Genomic DNA, 19,872 nt, shown 5'->3' with positions numbered 1-19,872 from the left:
TACTGAATATACTTCAAAGCCCACTCTACTTTCCTAATTTTGCCCTCTTTAAAAAAGCATTTTAAAAAAAGCATAATAGCTCAAAGTAATAACTGGTTCCTAATCTTGGCATTATCAGGTTACCTTGTTCCATTCTAATATTCCAATATATAAATCCACTGATTATGCTAGTCTTTTTGTGATTGTTGCCATATCCTTGCTCATTCTCCTTCAAGTTTTCTAGTCATTTTCCTGTATTTATATCCATCCCACTCAATAATAAAAATATTATTAAACCTTCAAAGATCCTTTAAGTACCAACGCTTCCTTGAAGTCTCAACTTCCCAACTTTGACATCTCTGCCACAACCTAGCTTTAAGTTTGTCAGCAGATCAACATCCTGATCACTGTTTTCCTTATCTGTAAAAAATAATGTAACTAGGAGAACTCAAAAAACTGTTACAGCTATAAGGCCTCTTACACATTAATCTCGTCCCTTCTTAAATTCCCAAAGAATATATTACTTACATTTTTTAACCACTGGTTTATATTGACACACTTTTAAGTGTTAGATATACAGATTATCTACTTCACTCTATAGCAAGAACTGAGATATTTATATCTGAGAGAGGTATCTAGCTCTCAAAGCTTAGAACAAAGTGGCAAAGACATCACCTAAGCTATTCTTTCTTAAAAAAAAAAAATATTTTTAAGTTTTTGGCTGTGCTGAGTCTTCGTTGCTGTGTGGGCTCTTCTCTAGTTGTGCATGTGGGCTTCTCACTGCGATGGGTTCTCTTGTTGGGGAGCATGGGCTCTAGGGCACTCAGGCTTCAGTAGTTGCAGCACATGGGCTCAGCAGCTGCAGCTCCTGGGCTCTAGAGTATAGGCTTAGCAGTTGTGGCACTCAGGCTTAGTTGCTCCAAGGCATGTGGGAGCTTCCCGGACCAGGGATCAAACCTGCCTCCTGTCTTGGTAGGCAGATTCTTATCCACCGAGCCACCAGGGAAGTCCCACCTAAGTTATTCTTGTTTAAACCACACTTTCTTTAACACATTTAATCCATTCCTCCCCTTTTAGATGAACGTATCTTAAACAAAAAATCTGCCATTGAAGAATGTTAGTGATTGATTTCCTTCTGGAAACATTGTTTTCTTAATTGCTTCTTTTTTTCTTATTACTCGAAAATGTGGTTGTCCTTTAAGGTTCAATCTTCCCCATTATTAGTCTCCAATCTTGGATTTCATCATTCATTCCTGATTCCCTATTCCTAGCCATCTACAGGTTGTCCAGTTCAGTTGCTCAGTCTTGTCTGACTCTTTGTGAACCGCAGTACGCCAGGCCTCCCTGTCTTTTAATTTCATGGCTGCAATCACCATCTGCAGTGATTTTGGAGCCCAGAAAAACAGTCAGCCACTGTTTCCACTGTTTCCCCATCTATTTGCCATGAAGTGATGGGACTGGATGCCATGATCTTAGTTTTCTAAATACCTGCCATCACTGCAAATATCAAACTTTCTAACAATCTTCTCACATTATCTTCTTCCATTCCATTCTTTTTATTAGTATTCTTTTCTCCTAGTTCTATTTTTAATCCTTTTCTCTAGTCAATTTAGTCACCCAGTCTTTCGTGTCTCCCCAGTACTTCAGATTCACTTTCTCAATTTTCATGCCCACCTCCACCAATCAGCGTCATCATCTGAATAATTTCCAACAATCAACAACCCTTACAGCTTATTACCATCGAGTTGAGAACTTTGTCTCCAAACAATAGAAGAAATCTTGAGTGTTAAGCATTCGCCCTCTCCACATCATGGCAACTATTCTGTTATTTCAAAACATAATATAAATGCAAATTCATTCATTTAACATACTTATTGAGCATATAACTTTCTCAATACTGTTCGATATGCTGGGGAATGAGTAGTGTATAAAATTAAGTTGCCCTTGAGACACCTGAAATGAGTTATGACAGTCTAATATAATCAAGGGTATCTTAAGAGTAGTTTTCTCAAGTAACTGCCTTGGATTAATAATTTGTATATTCTCATTACCTTGTCAAGAACTAGTCTTTTTTAAGGATTAATGGAAAGCTATGATGATTTTCAAATGACTTAAAATTTCTGATCACTCTTTAGCTCTGTGACCCTCAGTCTCTCTGGGTCTCTCATGAAAAATGGGTGAAAGATCTACATTGCAGAGTTGCTGCGCAGAGAAAATAAGATACATAAATACACTGTAGATACTCATTTATGGACATTAGTGTTGTGCCTCTGAGAATTAAAGCCATGAAGTTTATATTTTCCAATTCAATGATAATTTAATTAATTCCAGTCAAAATTCTATTGAGTATCAAGGCCACTCAAATGGTGAAAAAACACAGGAAAGAACAAATGATGGGACTTCCTGGGGGTCTAGTGGCTAAGAATCTGACTACCAATGTAGGGGACATGTGTTTAATCCCTGGTCTGGGAAGATTCCACATGCTGCAGAGCAACGAAACCCATGTGCTACAACTACAGATGCCCACGTGCCCTGGCACCCATGCTCTGCAATGAGAAGCCACTGCTGTGAGAAGCCCACTCATTGCAACAGAGTAGCCCCCACTTGCTGCAACTAGAGAAAGCCTGCATGCAACAATGAAGACCCAGTGCAGCCAAAAATAAATTTAAAAAAATTTTTTTAAAGATCAAATTGACAAAAATAAATAAATGGTGAAAGAAAATAAATACATGGTGAAAGCGTTTAAAATATTTACTATCAAAATCTTAAGTATAATGTAAGAGTACTTTTGGGACTTACCTGGTAGCCCAGTGGTTAAGAATCTGCCTTCCAATGCAGGGGACTTGGGTTTGATCCCTCATTGGGGAAATAAGATCCCACATGCCATGGGCAACTAAGCCCATGTGCAGCAAATATTGAGCCCGAGCTCTGTAACCAGAAAGCAGCCTGCATGCCATAATGAAAGATCCCATGCCACAACTAAGACCCGATGCAGCCAAATAAGTATATTTTTTAAAAAGAGTACTTTAACTTCTAAGTATTTAACAACCTACAAAGTCAGCGAGAGAATGAATAAAAAAAGGGAAAATACTTTCCACGTTTAAACTGTTTACTTTTATGGAATTTTTCCCAGTCTTTTGATTCCAGAGCTTACAGTATTCAAAGATCAACTTCCTCCTCTTCATACTTTAATATAAAAACAAAATCTAGAAATGGAGGACTAGTGTATTACAACTAGACAGTTAAAGCTTAGAGAAAAAGTCTACACATTTCACCCTCAAAAATGAATCATGACACTAACAGATCTAAATCTCTATCAGGAAAGCTTTCAGAAGCATATACTCACTGAGAAACTTTACAGTAAATAGGAAAAAAAAATCAAGAACAAAGTTGGTAGATATGAGTGCTACAGTGACTAGTATTATTTGCTAAAAGACAGGCTACATCCACTTTTACTTTCAAATTTCACTGTAAAGATCTTTATGGAAAAGATTACGTATAAATGAAAAATAATCCACCATGTACTGAGCTGATCAGCCACTCTTATAAAAGTCATCTGAACATGGAGAAAAAAATTACTATGTAAAGCCGAGGACTGAACTAGAAATACTTTTCCCCAAATCCATGATGAACCACTTACTTTAGTACATAAGAAGCTTCTTTTAAGTGATAGTTTAGGCTATATATATAAGCAGAACGTCTTTTAAAATCTCCATCACTCTAGATTAAATATCACACAGGCTGAAATTTGAAAACCACACAAACTGATCCCACGGACATCAGGCAACACAATCATCAGTTACTTTCCACAGGAAATATGTACAAGATCAGCAAGCCAAACTTAGTAGCTACCATGATGCTTCCATACAGAGGGCATTCAACTCTTTGCCATTAAATGAATCTAGTTTATAATATTATCAGAGTTAGAAAGGTCCTTAAAAAAAAAAAGTACAATTTAAATCTCACAAGATAACAAGGGCTCTTGGATCTTAACATGTCAGTGTATCTGTTAAATTCCAGAATCTGTCATTTCATTTAGGAAGGGTCCTATAAACCCCACTGGACAAACCAGGGTCTAATTCTGAAAGAACATTTTTAGATCTCCAAGATACTAAGTAAAAATAAGAAAGTTACAGAACACTGTAAGATCCATCCTCTTTTGGGTTAAATATAGAGAAATCCAGATTTATATAAGAAAGTGTGCTGTGCTTAATTAGTCGCTCAAGTCATGTCTGACTCGGCAACCCCATGAACTGCAGTCCGCCAGGCTCCTCTGTCCATAGTGATTCTCCAGGCAAGAATTCTGGAGTGGGTTGCCATGCCCTCCTTCAAGGGGACTTCCCAACCCAGGGATCGAACCCGGGTCTCTTACACTGCAGGCAGACTCTTTACCAAGTGATCCACCAGGGAAGCTACAGAAAACTGGAGTGTGTAGCCTATCCCTTCTCCAGGGGATCTTCCCTACCCAGGAATTGAATTGGGCCTCCTGCATTGCAGGCAGATTCTTTACCAGCTGAGCTACCAGGGAAACCCAGGGACTAGAAATTCATGAGTTCAAAGTTCATCATTTAACATAGAAAATAATGAAAGATTATATACAAATATATAATATAAACCTGTATTTTTAATTTAGGATATCATGCATCATTATTTTTGCATCAAGCCAACATATTTTTTTGAATATGGCTCTTATAATTTGAATCCTGGGTTCTCATTCTTGCATAAACCATATCTCTAATGCATTATCCATGGTTTTTGGCTTTAGATTATTCCAAGGTAAGAAATCACCTAGACACTTACGGAGCAATGTGAATGCAGATTTCCTTCTAGACTTGTATTATTTTTCCCCATAATCTTTTAGTTATCTTACCAATACCTAAACTTGACAATTTTCTTCAGCAATTAATTTGTCTTTATCAGGTTTTCCAAAGCATTTAACTAAGCTTTCGTCTAAACAATTCTCTCGTCACATTCACTTATCTCTGATTCATGTAATATCTAACTAATATAAGCACAATACAATAAGCACTCCATGTAAAGTATACATGTGGGCCCTGGGCCACAGTAAGACTATTTAAAGAAAAGATTTCACATATTAATTCTAACTCTAGATTCTTAACTTTAGTCAACATGGTGATATTTTACATGTCTACAATGGGGATTTGGGCCTAAAAGAAAATCTTCTAATTCATCATGGGACTTGTTTTTGCACCTTTTCACTCTATACTTTTTTAAAACAACAGGGTAAGATTTGGTAATGCTACAAATAAACTTTCTCTTAATGCAGTTGTATATAATTGACTCAAGTTTTAAATCAACAAAGTACCTCTAAAATGCTTCAAATCCACTGTATCATTTTATTAATTCTCACTATCCTGAAATATGATCATCTTAATTTTCTCAGAAGGGAATTTTAAGTTTTATAGAACTAAATCCCCACTCTGCAAATGTTAATAACACTTTCCTTCTCCTAGTTTCTCTGAAAATTTCCAAATTAATAATTTTCATTCAATATGTTATCCAGGACCTGAATCAGTATAACATTCAAATTATCATCCAAATTCATTACCAAGATTTTTCTATCACTGAAAAGAAATATGCCAAGTTGATAAAAGTGTCATCAAAATGTAATCAAAGTATAAATGTGTGTTTTTTCTGTTGCTTGTCCCTTTCTTGCCCTTCTGAATTTTTTGAGGAGTACATATTTCTTTCACTACAAGGTTCCAAAGATCATACACTGCTTTGTCCTAAGAGTTGTAGATGTTTGATGCTCTGCTGTTCTACCATCTTACCAATGACTTTTTAAAAAGTACTGGCTTGTATACATGTAAAAGAAGAACCTGTCTCACTGTGTTCAGAAAAAAAATACTTTACTTGTAAAAAATTACATGAAGGAAGAATTTTTAAATGGAGGAAAAGAAACAGCACAATTAAAATAAGTATTTTCAGCCTTGCCTTAGAAATCAAATTCCCAGCATTAGGAGCAAATCATAAACTGTAACTCAAGGTTCATATAACAATAACTCTAAAAATTAAACGAGGACACGGAACTACACCATTAAAAAAAAAAAAAACTACCAATCTAAGTACTTAATTTTTATGTTCTGAATTTAAAATTAGACCAGATTTGAGAAACTATTTTAAACCCCATTTGTATGGAAAACTGTGCAGGAATACTATCAATACTATCAAAATTATCTATATTTTTCTTCCTTAAAATTAATTTATTGTTGTGATTATGAAAGCAAATTACATGCATTACAGAAAAACCAAAAAGGAAAACTCCCATAATGCCAATTACCTTGAAACAAACCACAAACTAAAAACCTTGTGCAGTCACCAGAGTACAAACTTAGTCAGGCAAGAATCATCAATAGATGCTAAATCCAGGAGAGGAAAGTCTGATGAGGAACAGAATATTTACACAATCTCAAAATATCTCTTTATGAATTACTTAATAATGGCAAAATGAGAAACAATTTACTATAAAATGGAGAAACTACTCAATAACTTAGCAAGTAATAAAAATGAACATACTGGTAGTGGGCAAACAAACATCAAGTACCTCCAGATAATAAAAACAAACACAACACTTATTACTTATCCAGTATTCCAGCCAAAAATGCAAAATCTGAATTTAATTATGAAGAATCCTTAGACAAACCCAAATTGAGGGGAACTGGATAAATAACTAGCCTGCCAATGTCATGACAAAAGACAGACTAAGGAACTCTCTTCAGACTATTGGAGTCTGAAGAGACCTAAGAACTAAATGCAATCTATGATACTGGATTGGCTACTGTACCAGAAAAAAAAAAAAAAAAGTACTAATAAAGGGCATAATTGGGACCACTGACGAAAATGGAATATGACCAATAAGCTAGATAAAAGTATTACATTTCTGCTAATTTTCCTGAATTTAACACTCTGGTTACCTAAGAAAGGATGCTTGTTCTTAGGAAATGCATACTAAAGTATTAAGGGCTCTAATAGGGCATGCTGTATACAATATACTCCCAAATGTTTCAAAAACTTTTTTAATCATGTACAGACAGAATATAGTATATAGTGAAAAAATGTTAAAAAAATCAGGGGATCTGATTTTTTATAAAAAATAAAGGATATAAGGCAAGTTTTGTACCATTCATGTAACTTGCCTGTAAGTTTGACATTATTACAAATTAAAACAAAAATGAAAACCCTGCTTTTTCTGGGGAAATTGGTCAACATACACATAGATATTTATATACATGCAATACAGCATTTTTAAATTAAGAAACAGAATTATCAGTTTGATAATACTTAGTTTTAGAAATCTTCCCAGGTACATCTGGGTATCTGGGGAAAAGGCAACTATTTCCAGATGAATTAGAGGTGTTTTTCTCTTGCTCTCCATCCAAGGAAACTACCCCCCACCTTATCCCCTACACACACACCATAAAAACTCAAACCACTACCATCTCCTTTACCAGTCACAGCTAATTAGAGGGATCAAGATGGAGAATACTGGCTCTCTGACACCTTGCCAATTCTTGTGAGGCCCAACTGCACTTTCTTCAAATAAGTTCTGTGAGATTTCCCTACAGCCTTAAAACAAATCGTTTACTTCAGCTAGCTGGAGCTGATTTCTGTTCCTTGCATCCAAACAAATCCTAAAACAGTAGGCTTTTGAGAAGTAGAAATAAATGGAACAAGGGAAACAGTAGCTACTCAAATTAATCTTTTGTCTGTGCTTCAAAAATAGTGTTTGAAGTTTAAAGCTAAGATGTAATAAGGCCCTGTCAAATTCAACCAATTATGCAGCAGCATTTAAGGAGAAATGCAAACAATTCCAAAAGAAACAATCTTACTTTCAAACTTACTTTCTCAAGAAGAGTTACTTATGTATCAAGACCAACCTCAGACCTGCCCCCCACCCCATCAACTTATGGCTACTGAAGTCAAGTCCTAACCATTCAAATCTCTCAAGAGATTTTTTGCCACATGATTAAAGATGAAATGAGCTTTCAAATTCTAGACAGTTGTCTCTCTTTAAATGACATATGAGGAATACAAAATATGAGGAATACAAAAGATCTCTCTATAAAATCAAAAACAGAAACTATCACCTCATTAATCTGTGGGGGAAAAAAAAATATTAGAAGGGTGTATCTTTCTCATATATAGTCTCCTGACAGACTAAACAGTGAGAAAAATGGAAAACATTATTAAATTTATTTAACTTTAAAATTTAAATTATTTAAATTAATTTATCATAGTAAACTCTATTAAAGCCTTTAAATAAAAATTATGTTTTAAATACCTTTTGAGAATAAAAGTCAACATAAGTCTTTAAGGTTTTTTTTTTTAAATTTCTGGTCTCATAAAATGTTAGATAACTATGTAAACTTGAAATTATAAATACCACAATCCAAAACTAATTCAATCCCACTGTTATATTATACACTTAGCTTCTGCCACAGGCTCATACCTTAAATGCTGCACCCATGTTGGTTATAACACAGGTATGATTACTCAATATTATCTTTCTCAATAATAAGCCTCAGAACCAAAAATGTTTATTTGTTTGGATTAACTCTAAATTGAGCAATCTAAGAGTTGCCAGAAAATTATAATCTTCTCCAGTTGTATAAACAGAATAAAGAAAGCTGTACTTATTTTGCTTCTCATGTTAAGCCCAGATTTCACATTTGAGATAGTTTTAAAGTTCAAAAACAAATTTTAATTTAAAATTATGATGCGTAACTATTTATTCACTAAATTATAAATCAATTATTTATTCATTAAAAGGCATAATGTCTGTTTTGATGACATCTTAATGCAACACATCAAAAATGAATTCTGTGACTGACCTGTTGCATGGAAAATATTCAATACCCCTAAAAGCTTAAACAGTTCTGGTAAATAACCCAATGAGATTTGATAAGGATGTAAATTTTATCTAACAATAAAATATGGCTTTCCAGTTTAAAATAAAATTTGATTTATAAGCTGTCCACAAGCATTCATTTCAAATCAAAAAAAAATACATATCGAGTAAAATACAAGACTACCTTCTTTACAGTTTTCAACCACAAATACGGCTCTTCATATTAAATTGTTAGGTAACAAAAATAATATTTTAATATTAAGAAAAAATGAGGCTCCTCCCAACATTATTACAAAAGAGGCAGTTAAAAAAAAAAGAGAGAGCCACTTAAATTTTAAACCCAGCCTACAAACTGAATAAAATTTACACAGCAATATCTCAAATAGTATCTGTCTTGTTATTCTGCCAATCAACACAAAAAACTTTATCACAAAATAAAAAATAATGTTATACTCACTATTAAAAAGTCTTGCAGAATACAAATATTAAACATTTATTCTAATACATGACAAGGAATGTCCCTGATCACTCTGAATATCTGAGATGTAAACATATTCACTTAAACAAAAGCTTTAAACTGAACAAACAATTGAGCACCTACTATCTGCTAAGAATGACTCCCTTGGATACAGACACTATTATGTGTTATTAAAATATCTTTTAAAAATAAACATAACATTTCTTAACTTTCCATACTAATATTCTTTATGCAATTTTTTGATAGCTCTTCAAAGTTCTGTTTATTTTATACAATAAACACACAGTGATAGTACACATTTTAAGTCCCAGCAATAATTTCCAGAAAAGAAGAGCTATTAGAATAATACACTTTAAAAAATAAAACCATACGCTTCTTTAGGAGTTTGAGGCATTAAAAAGGATATACTATTCTTAGAAATCAACTTAATAAATTACAATTTCACTAAGACCACCATAGTATGCATTGAGAAGAGTTTTTCCTAACATTAATTGGCTTTTTGCCTCACTTTTTCATTTTTGGAGTCAAGAATTCCTAGGGCTTACTGTGGTATATAGGGTAAAAATTCTCTGGCTGGAAGCTGTGAGGAAAACAGACAAGGCAAAATTGTAGAAGAGTTATCAGAGAGACCTAAAGAGTTGAAGAGAAATGGGAAGCCCTGTAAAGGTTCTAAACTTAAATTGAGATCAAAGGGATCCTGTAACTTATACTGACAACAAAAAAGAAGCATGATCAAAACATAGTCTCTAAAAATAAAATTTGCTCTCCAATTATGTTATGATTTTCTACAAACCATTTAAACAGATAAACAACTAAAATCCCTAATAAACAACTAAAATCCCTAAAACTTAGCCACCCTAAGAACAAAGACCATTTGACTAGCTTTGCCCCAAGGGCCAAATGTTTCAAAACTCTCTGAACAAAAATTATGCCTCACCTTTTTAATAAATTTGCCTTGACAATCCAAAACACACACACAGTCAACTGGAGTACACAAGAATCAAAAGCAAACATTTATAACCATGTTTTTTATAAAGGGTAATATACAAACAAATAAATAAAAAGCCAGACTCATTTTATAGGGACCAAAAACATATCAAAACAAAAAGAAACAAACCCCAAAGCAATGAAACAGGCCAGTATGAAGAAAGCTCATACAAGTGAAGGCATCTTTTCTGATGATTTCCAACTTTGTATTGTTTCTTTGAAGGATCTGAATAAATCCAAATGCCTTATATGTCTAGACTTGATCAAGGTCAAGATCAACAAAAACACAGGTATAGACAGCATTCCCTATGACTACATAAACCAAGTTTTCCTAAGAGTATACTTATTCCCTACATTAGGTAGTAAGTTTAAAGTACCAATCCTCTGATCTTAACCCACAGATCTTAATCACTTAGTCTATAAATGCACAATCTTTACACAGCAGTTGAGGATCTGAATGAAATGCTCACTCAGAACATAATACAAGTAAGTAATGACCCCAAATCCCTACACAAACTCTCCCACTACCCACCAACATTTCATCTTAAAACATTTCAAAGATTTTAAGAAGGCAGTGTGTTCAGTCTTCCATGATGAAACTCCCTAAGCTAGTAATTTCTACTATTTTGTAAATTAGAAATTATCAGCCTAATTCACACGAGCTTCATATATCTTTTATTCCACTGTAAATATTTTAGAGCAGAATTTACAATGGAATAAGAGAATCATTAGAGAGTGGACCCTCTCCAATCTCTTTAAGTAGTACTGGATTGAAAGGCACTCATCTTTCAGTTGCTCCACAATCAGAATGGTCATTACATACCATTAATGACCCACTCATATCCCACTGCTTACTTCAGGCCAAAAAAGATCGACCTCCCACTAGACAGGTGAATTCTAATCATCCACACTTTTAAAGTTAAGTGACATCATTTCATTTTCTGCCCAGATTCAAGGCCCTATTATGATATGGCTTTTATTTAAAGTCCCACTAAAACAGACTAAATTTCACATCCCATAGCGAGTGAATAAATGGACATGTTTGGCAAGGAACAATATCAAGAGCTAGAGATTTACTTTTTTACTTACATAATTGTGACAGTATGTTATAAGACAATTACAGGGCAGCAAAGCACAGAGCTCTACTTTATCAAATACACAATCAACTCACAAAATTCCTAAGGAACGCTTAAATATATGGGGAAAATGGATGCAAAACATAATAGTGACAAGAACAAGCACCTCCACACCCAGTGAAGTAACAGGTTTAGGCTTGTTTGTACAGCTCCCTAAAAATTAATTTTAAAGAGTACAAAAACCAAAATTCACAAAATTGGTCAAAAGTTGAATGAGAAACGTTCTACTGTAGATTAAAACATCGATTCTTACGAAATAGGCTGTACTTGCACACTTCCTAAATATTTTAATTTACTTTAGCTTATTGAATGAAAAACGCTTGGATTAAACCAAACAAAAACTATTATTTGCCCCCTAATAATTTTTTTATGTGTAAGAGCACCTGACCTCACTGCTGAAATTTCTAATAAAAACACCTGAGTGCTTTTTAGTTTTTTGAAACGTGGTGTCATTTTACTTGCCTCTCAGGAAAAACCCATAAAACTAATCAACTAAAACACAGCATTGCAATTTGCAGTAAAATCGACACATCTTTGTAAACGGTTTGGGGAGGTGAAAAAAGGCCCAGCCTTTTCATGTAAACATAATAAGCCTGTAATATGCTGCAGACAAACGCACTGCAAGGGGTGTGGAGGACCCGAGCTGATTAGATTACCACAACATCAGCCTGGGGCCGCCATTTTTAGAATCTGTAAAGGACAAAAGAGCGAAATTTCACTTTTTACTGGCCATCTAGGAGATTAAAGGAAAAAACTGACTGTTTTCCAATTAGGTACTGATGTCTCCAGTCCAGAGCTGAATGCACCTCACTTAATTCTCTCCAAGGTCTCCAGAACTCCGAACACCTTATGTTATTCACATCTCTAAAAGGTGAGGGGAAACGGGCAAAACGGGGCTTACTCTAAAGCTAACTCTAGCGATTTCCCCTTGACTTTAAACTGTATCGTTCGTAACACACAGTTCAGCAAGAATGCATCTCTAAGGAGCTAAGGCCGATGGAAGAGAGCCCTCCGGATTGTTTGCTCTCTCCTCCTCCCCTGTTTAGCACAGTGAACCGTTTGTTTCTCTTCTGTGTCTGCTGCCACTGTGTTTGTGCCAGTCCCTTGGTCAAAATCAGCTTTCCTGAAATGTGCCATATTGTGGCTTCTAAGCCTCCGCTACAGTAAAGGGCGACGATAATGCAAGAGAGGAGGGGGCGGGGGGCAGACTGAGACGGCTGGGTGCTGGGGTGACCACCTCAGGGGCGGGTTTACCCTTTCCCGGAGAGGATGAGGAGCTGACTCGTTCTCCCACAAAGGGATATACCCAAGGCGTTCTTTCCACCCCTTCGTATTTATGAGAAAATTAAACCAGAGACTGCCAGGCGACAAATGGAAGCAATAGAAGAAAATGGGGCCTATACGGGTTCCCAGCACCTGAACAAGATGCGGTAGAGGAAAGGGAGAGAGCTGGCAGCTCCTGGGACCACTTCGACACAAACCCTACTAACAGTCACAAACCTACCTCCTTATCCAAGCGGCTCTAACCCGCTGCCGGCGATGAGTGCGCCCCCTCCCTAACTCCCACTCTCAAGGGGGTTTAACTGCCAGTTTTCCTTTCCCCAACCCTAAAACCCGCCATAATGCTCCCTTCCTAAGGACAAGGAGGAAAAAGGATATATTCGATTCAAACCAGCAACGTCTAGCCCCCGCCAAGACACCTGAGTCAACGTCGACTCCCCCACACCGTAAAGATAAAGATGAGAAAGCCCCCTCCCCCTGGAAACACACGTCCCTCCACCCCGCAAACCCCAGGAACTCCCAAGGAGACGACAGACACTGACCTGTGATGTTCACACACCAGACACCCGAACCCCGTTATCTCCTCGACCCCCAAGGAGTCTCTCCACACCTCCGCGGTCAGACGATCCCCCGACAGCAGCCACTGCAGACACACACACCCCCTCCCCAAACAGCAGCGCTCAGCCTCTTCGCCAGCAACCGAGGAGTAGGGGAGGGGGCACAGAGACAGTCAACAGGAACGCAGAGGCCACGGCGAGGCTGCTCAGAGTGTCTATGCCCCTTCTACTGCCGCTCCCGAACTCAGGTACCGTCTCCGACTCAGCCCCCTGCGCCCGCTCAGTGTCACTGCCTCTCGCTCTGGGAAAATGGCGGCTGACGGCGGCGGCCGCGGCGGCGGCGGCGGCCGCGGCGGCGGCAAGTGCACGGGGCCCGCCCGCCCCGCTCCGCAGGGGCAGAGGGGGAGGGGACGAAGCTGCCCGCCGCCATTTTGCTTACGGGCTGCCGCCCGCCGTTTCCTCTCCACGGAGGCTCGAAGACAGCCACCGGAGGCAGAGCGGTCGACAGAATCTCCGTCTATTTCACAACAGATGCAGTCAACAATTCACTGAAGGTTTGGGAAAGTTTCGGTATTTGATGGGATTGGTTCTTTATCCCCTTTCCCTGAGTAGCCCTCAAGTCTGGATATCGGTGAGCTTGGGCGCGACACTACTGGGTGGAAGGATAATGATTGTAGGCCTTGGAAAGACCCCCTTCCCCTTTCCCCGCAAGCATTTTCTCCCACTCCCAAAACCACCTCTGTCCTGTTCTTTCCTCCTCCCCCCACCTCCCAGTCTGGCCTCCGGAGCGGGGTGAACTCGGTTAGGGTGTCACTCGACGCCCACTAGGGGCTGAGGCGGCTTCAGTGCGCAGGCTCCGAGCACCGGATAAAAGCGAAGCTGTTGAGTCCAGTGCCGTCTCGATGGAGGAGCGAGAAACGGAAGAGGTCAGGGGGAGAAGCAGCTGGAAAAATACAGCCACCGTCAGCGCCGCCTCCCTGCCACCGTGTATCGGGGTAAAAAGCTGTCGTTGCCGTCGGTGCAGTTGCCGTCGCTACCTCCTACTTCTTTGGCCCGGGGAAACGATTTCCCCGCCGCGGGATAATGTGCGGGGAGGGGATCGGGAATTCCTTTAGATGGCAGTTGACTAAACGGGGGAGGGTCAGACAGACGGCTATAGAAGAACAAAAGGGAAGGCCAAAGAATAAAGGGTTTCCCCAGTAAAATGACACGGTGATTGCGGTTCTTGTTTTCGGGGTCTTTCCCCGAAATGGCGGTTTCCGTCTTCTTGCTCCACAGCGACCCGAAGCGCTCGGTAAGCGGGGTGGGGAGAGGCAGAGGTGGTCCATGCAGCCAATCAGTGTCTGATGTATTCTGTCGAGCGGGTCCTGATTGGCTAGCAGTGACCTCATGCTGCAGCAGCGGGTGGGGCCAGAGCCGTCGTGGGAGGCTGTTGCAAAGGCCGAGAGGGAGAAGTGACGATGGTGTTCGTTGATGCCGCGGCCGATTCGGAACACAAGCTGTGGCGAAGGGAATCTAAAGGCTCTTCCTTGACTATTTTCTCCTGTCCCTGCGCGAGGTGAGGGCCCCGGCTCGGCCTCTGCGAAACTTTGGGGCGCTGGCGCGGACGAGGAAACAAATTCTCCCGTGACTTTAGTAACTGCGTCAGGGCAAGATGGCGCTGGGTCTCCTTGGGGCGCGGGGGGAGAGGCACGTCCACCGTCGCCGCAGCGCATGTGACCGGGCTGCATTCCTGTGGGGTTTGGCTCAGACCCAGGCGGGGGCGGGGGAGGGGAAAGGGCTGGGGCGGAGTAGTCTGTGGTGCGGTCGGCGTCGGCGGCCTGAAGAGGAAGAGTTGACTGAGGGCGCTTCCCCTCCCCCATTCTGCTTAACAGCTGCGGCTCGCTGGGGAAAGCCCCCCAGGGACGCTCCTGATGGGGATGTGACGGCTGTTGGTGAAGGGAAAGGCTTGTCGCCCTATTTTCTTATCTGCCTTTCTCCTTGCGAAGTATACTTACGTAAGGTGGCAGGTCCCTAATGTGGGAGCTGGAATCACCCACGAGTCGGGAAAGGCCACTGGACTGAGTCAAGAGTCTAGCTTCTGGGCCACAGCGCCGAGGAATATCGATTAATTTCTGAGAAAACTTAAGTTTTTCAGATTCGAATAGCAAAATAATTCTTAAGTTTGGAATCAAGTGTAAAAAGCGTGATGATATATACCCAGGAACACTTGTAATTTCCTGAAAGTAAAAAGAAATCAAGGAGTATACCATCTGAAGTTTGAGGGCCCGTTTCGAACTTGTTGCTTCTATCTGTATTTACTTTCTTCCCGTTTTCTCTCTGTCTGTGTATCCTACAAGAATGTGAAATCCTATCTGAAATTTTTTTTTTAATTTAGACGTGATTAGTAATACAGAATAAAAACTGCTAGTATTGTAATATACATGAAGTTGTAAGGGTGTTTTCAGTACTCTTGGTCTTCTGTTGTTTTTCTGTCGTCCTCTTGACTGTGGTTTTTAAAAATAAAAATGAAGTTGTAATCATTTTTGGTAAATGTTATTCATCAAGATTCCTGCATCATTATGAAATATTAAAACTTGCCTCTCTAAATCACTTTTGTATAAGTATGAATTTTAATTTTAGTATTTGAAACTTTACTAGGTGAAGATTTCCAGCAGCTCAAAAGTTCTTATGGTCAATATTGGCAGATTAAGTAGGGAAGTCTAATTTTATTTTATTATTATTCCCACTTGCGAAAGTAGTATAGCAGCCATTAACTGAACTAGAGAAGAATTAAAAGGGCTTCTCACCTTGGGTAGTGTTGAGGGAGAGCTGGGAGTTATTCAACAAACACTTTTCCATCTAAAACCTGACTTGCATTTTTACTGAATATCTATATTTGGTGCTATCAGAATGTTTATTGGTTTTAAAAAGATAAGTTTAACCTGGACCCAAGGTTGAGCTATTTCCTTAGTCTTAGTTGTAGACTTGGTAGTTTGAAAACAAGATTGAATTTTTAATACTTTAAGTAGTACAAAGATTTTAAAATTAAACTTTTTTGTCCACTCTCAATATAAATTGGGCCTTTTTCCTATAAGAATTCTTGAGTAACTTCAGGGACCTATAAGTAAATGGCTCATTTCCCTTAAAGGAATTGTCTTTTGGCTTAGAAAAGAGGGACTAAATATGAAGTCAGTAGATTTAAATTCAATTTCCAAAATGCTCTAACTTCACTGTGTCTTAGTAACGAAAGTGAAAAGTTAAGTTGCTCAGTTGTGTCTGACTCTTTGCGACCCCATGGACTGGAGCCTACCAGGTTCCACCATCCATGGGATTTTTCCAGGCAAGAATACTGGAGTGCCATTTTCTTCTCCAGGAGATCTTCCCGACCCAGGGATTGAACCTGAGTCTCCCACATTGTAGGCAGACGCTTTACCGTCTGAGCCACCAGGGAAGTCCCTTAATGAAACAGGCCATATTGCAAGTTAATGGAACCAAATCCTTGTGCTTTTAATCAGTTTGTGTCCACATTGTTCCTGATTGCCAAATCCATGAACATATTTAGCTCTAATTTTTCTTTACGTTCCTATGACACTTGAAATAGTACTTGCAGTTACTTGTCTTTGTCTGTCTTCTTGCATTTTATGTTCTCCCTCAACAATTTCATTTGTGCCATTCTCTAATTAAACATCCAAATTTTTGCCTCAGAGCTGCAGATGTCGTGTTCAGGTTTACCAGGGGCCGCAGGCTTCCTGAGGGTTGCAAAGAGTTCCACACAACATACTGACTGAACAACAGGCTTCCTGAACTCATTTAAAAAAAAAAAAAAAATTATACTTGGTACTTGATCCCAAACTGTAAAGTACTAGCTTTCAGACTAAATCAACAAGCCAAAAACAAAAAACCCTCTTTTGACCCTCAGAATTTTGAGTAAAGGGCTGATGATGCTCAGCAGCAAGGTTTCCTCCCCTTTCATGTGTGAGATGGGGAGGGGAGGCTGCTAATGGGACAGAGATAGTACTGCCCTGGCAAAGATGGGAAAACAGCAAATGACCTTAGTATTTTTTGATGTTCATATTTCTCACCTATTAACGGACATTTTAACCTACAAACTTCAACGATATCTGAACACCAGAAATTATTTGGGTTTTATAGTTCCTTAATGTATTTGGGGCTTATCATGTACTGCTTGCTCTGATATAGAGGACCCAATAAGTTCTGCCCTTGTGTTTTTGTCGCTTGTCATTTTATGTGTTACTGTGTCAGCCACTAGCAGCTGCATGTATTTTATGTATTATAAGGTTGGCATTCCAATAATAGGGCTTATTAAAATGGTATGTAAAACAAAGCCCTGCAGTAAATCAAATTTGAGCTTTTAGCATAAACACTGATAACCCTTCTGTCTTAAAGCTTTTGGGGGGATTTTTGAATAGTCATTGTCTATTAACTTTATTTTTTGACATTTGCTGAAACTAAATTCATAGTAAAAAAAGAAATCATCTTAATTACATGTGACTTTCAGTGGATTTTGTTTTTATATAAAACTGCTCTGCTCCATCTCTCCCTGACTGTAATGGCCTTTAAATGCAGAATGAAAAGATTTATATCTGAGAACTGTTTGAGTTGAAACCATTAAATATACCTTAAAATATTATAGTTAAACAACATATACGGCTTGCTTAGTTTAACTTCCTGGGGGTGGGTGGGCACAGATTAAGTGCTATCTTATTCTCCCTGGGCAAGGTGTTTATTTGTGTTAACACTAAAATTCGTATTTGCAAGTGTTGGTCAAAAAAACTTTCCAGGGTTTTGGATACCTTAGGTCAAATTGATGTTTTTCTCTTAAGGAGAGTTAATAAGTTTGTTCCTCTAAGTATCTAAAAGAAAGTTACCTGCTCTCTGCTATTGAAAAAGATCAGGTCCATAGTCTCTTCCTTGTTGACTTGTTTATGTTTAGTTCAAGTTTGAAACATCTGTAAATATAGGATTTCACCTGGAAACTAGAAAAATCGTGTTTCTTCTTCTATCTATGTGAAGCAAATAGGAAATAGCAAAAACCTATAGACCCCACCTTCTCTTGAGTGATGTAGGAAAAGTATTTTATGCCATTTTTTTCTTCAGTGCTTATGTTTGCCATAAATTCTGCTTGCTTCAGTGTTGATCTTGCACTTAAATTTCTTACAGAAGAAAACTGGGTTTGGGTTTTTTTTGTTTCTCCTTTATTATATGCACACAACTTAACAGAAAAGGGCATGGCCAACATTGTGTTTCTGAGGTACAGAACATACCTTCAGTAAACAATCTTTTATATGATGCTGATCCTATTAAAAGTAATTTGGGTTATGGACCCAGGGTAAATGGTATTTCATACAACTGAAAGTTAAACCAAGTTAAATTAAGTGACAATTTATTCCTAGGGATTGTATCACTTTAATATATTTTATCCTCAAAAGTATTTATTTTTAAAGGTGATGGTGGTTTGGTCACTAAGTTGTGTCTGACTCTTGTGACTCCATGGACTCTAACTTGCCAGGCTCCTCTGTCCATGGGATTTCCCAGCAAGAATACTGGAGTGGGTTGCCATTTCCTTCAGAGGATCTTCACTACCCAGTGATCGAACCCAGGTCTCTTGCATTGCAGGTGGATGCTTTACCAGCTGAGCCACCAGGGAAGTACCCTCTCAAAGTATGTTAATATTTGTATCTTAGATTTATGATACATATTATGGTTTTCTTTCTGCAGTTGCTTTGTTCTTGAGACAGATTGGAATTCTAGCTCTAATTTCAATGAAATAATTTGCATTCCTACCATATTTAGGGCTTCCCTGGTGGCTCAGATGGATGGGAGATCCAGATTCAATCCCTGGGTTGGGAAGATGCCTTGGAGAAGGGAATGGCCACCCACTCCAAGATTCTTACTGGAGAGTTCCATGGACAGAGGAGCCGGGTGGGCTATAGTCCATGGAGTCCACAAAGAGGTGGACACGACGACTAATACTTTTCACACCATATTTAAGATACATGGAAACATGGAAGATAATTCCTAGCTCTTTAGGTTGACAATATAAACTCCTTTGAAAAATTATATATGACTTAAGAGATATTCAACCCATAACATAGAGGTCAGGGGTTCACTTGTACCATCTTGGAACTTTAAATGACTAAAAGTTAACTAGTTCCCCTTCTCCACAAACTCAGCCTTTTAGGTAAGTTTTATCTTAGGAAATAAGAAAAGACTATATACAACTGTTTGCATTTATAACATTTTGTGAAAGTTCTGTATTATGTGCTCCAGATGTGGTGTTGCATAACCTATAGTATGTGATTCCTTAGAATATACCTCTTCAAAACTCCTTGGTCTATATGCTAATTCCCTTTGCTAGTTACTGCTCCTGTCCTTGTTTTTATTAATTGCTTTTTTCTGCTTCTTGTTTCCCAGTGCTATGTCCACAATCACCTTTTGTTGTTTAGTCGCTAAGTTGTGTCCAACTCTCTGCGACCCCATGGACAGTAGCACACCAGGCTCCTCTGGCCTCCACTATCTCCCCGAGTTTGCTTAAATTCATGTCCATTGAATCACCTTTACACAGTCAATTCCCACCCTTTT

General features: G+C 38.5%; 1 protein-coding gene and 1 long non-coding RNA gene across 11 annotated transcripts in view; one reads left to right on the top strand and one right to left on the bottom strand.

The window, feature by feature from the left end:
* The window catches only part of KMT2E (lysine methyltransferase 2E (inactive)), a 90,107-nt gene extending 76,517 nt beyond the window's left edge, over positions 1–13,590 (bottom strand). For 6 of the 10 annotated variants that reach the window (XM_081535841.1, XM_081535834.1, XM_081535839.1 and 3 more), the window contains exon 1: positions 13,273–13,590. The gene's annotated coding sequence lies outside the window, so the exon portion shown is untranslated. Of the gene's footprint in view, positions 1–13,268 lie in introns of all 10 variants that reach the window. The other 4 variants (XM_081535837.1, XM_081535835.1, XM_081535836.1 and 1 more) reach the window with 1 other exon arrangement.
* A 94-nt stretch (positions 13,591–13,684) lies between these two features.
* LOC145524142 (uncharacterized) overlaps positions 13,685–19,872 on the top strand; it is a 40,107-nt gene continuing 33,919 nt past the window's right edge. Inside the window, exon 1 of the long non-coding RNA XR_014067253.1 lies at positions 13,685–13,841. This is a non-coding gene — a long non-coding RNA (uncharacterized LOC145524142). The remainder of the gene's footprint in view (positions 13,842–19,872) is intronic.

This window comes from Giraffa tippelskirchi, chromosome 10 (assembly GCF_054371585.1).
Source record: "Giraffa tippelskirchi isolate mGirTip1 chromosome 10, T2T-mGirTip1v1.2.pri, whole genome shotgun sequence".
NCBI classification, from domain to species: domain Eukaryota; kingdom Metazoa; phylum Chordata; class Mammalia; order Artiodactyla; family Giraffidae; genus Giraffa; species Giraffa tippelskirchi.
This window is presented reverse-complemented; position numbering and strand designations above follow the sequence as displayed.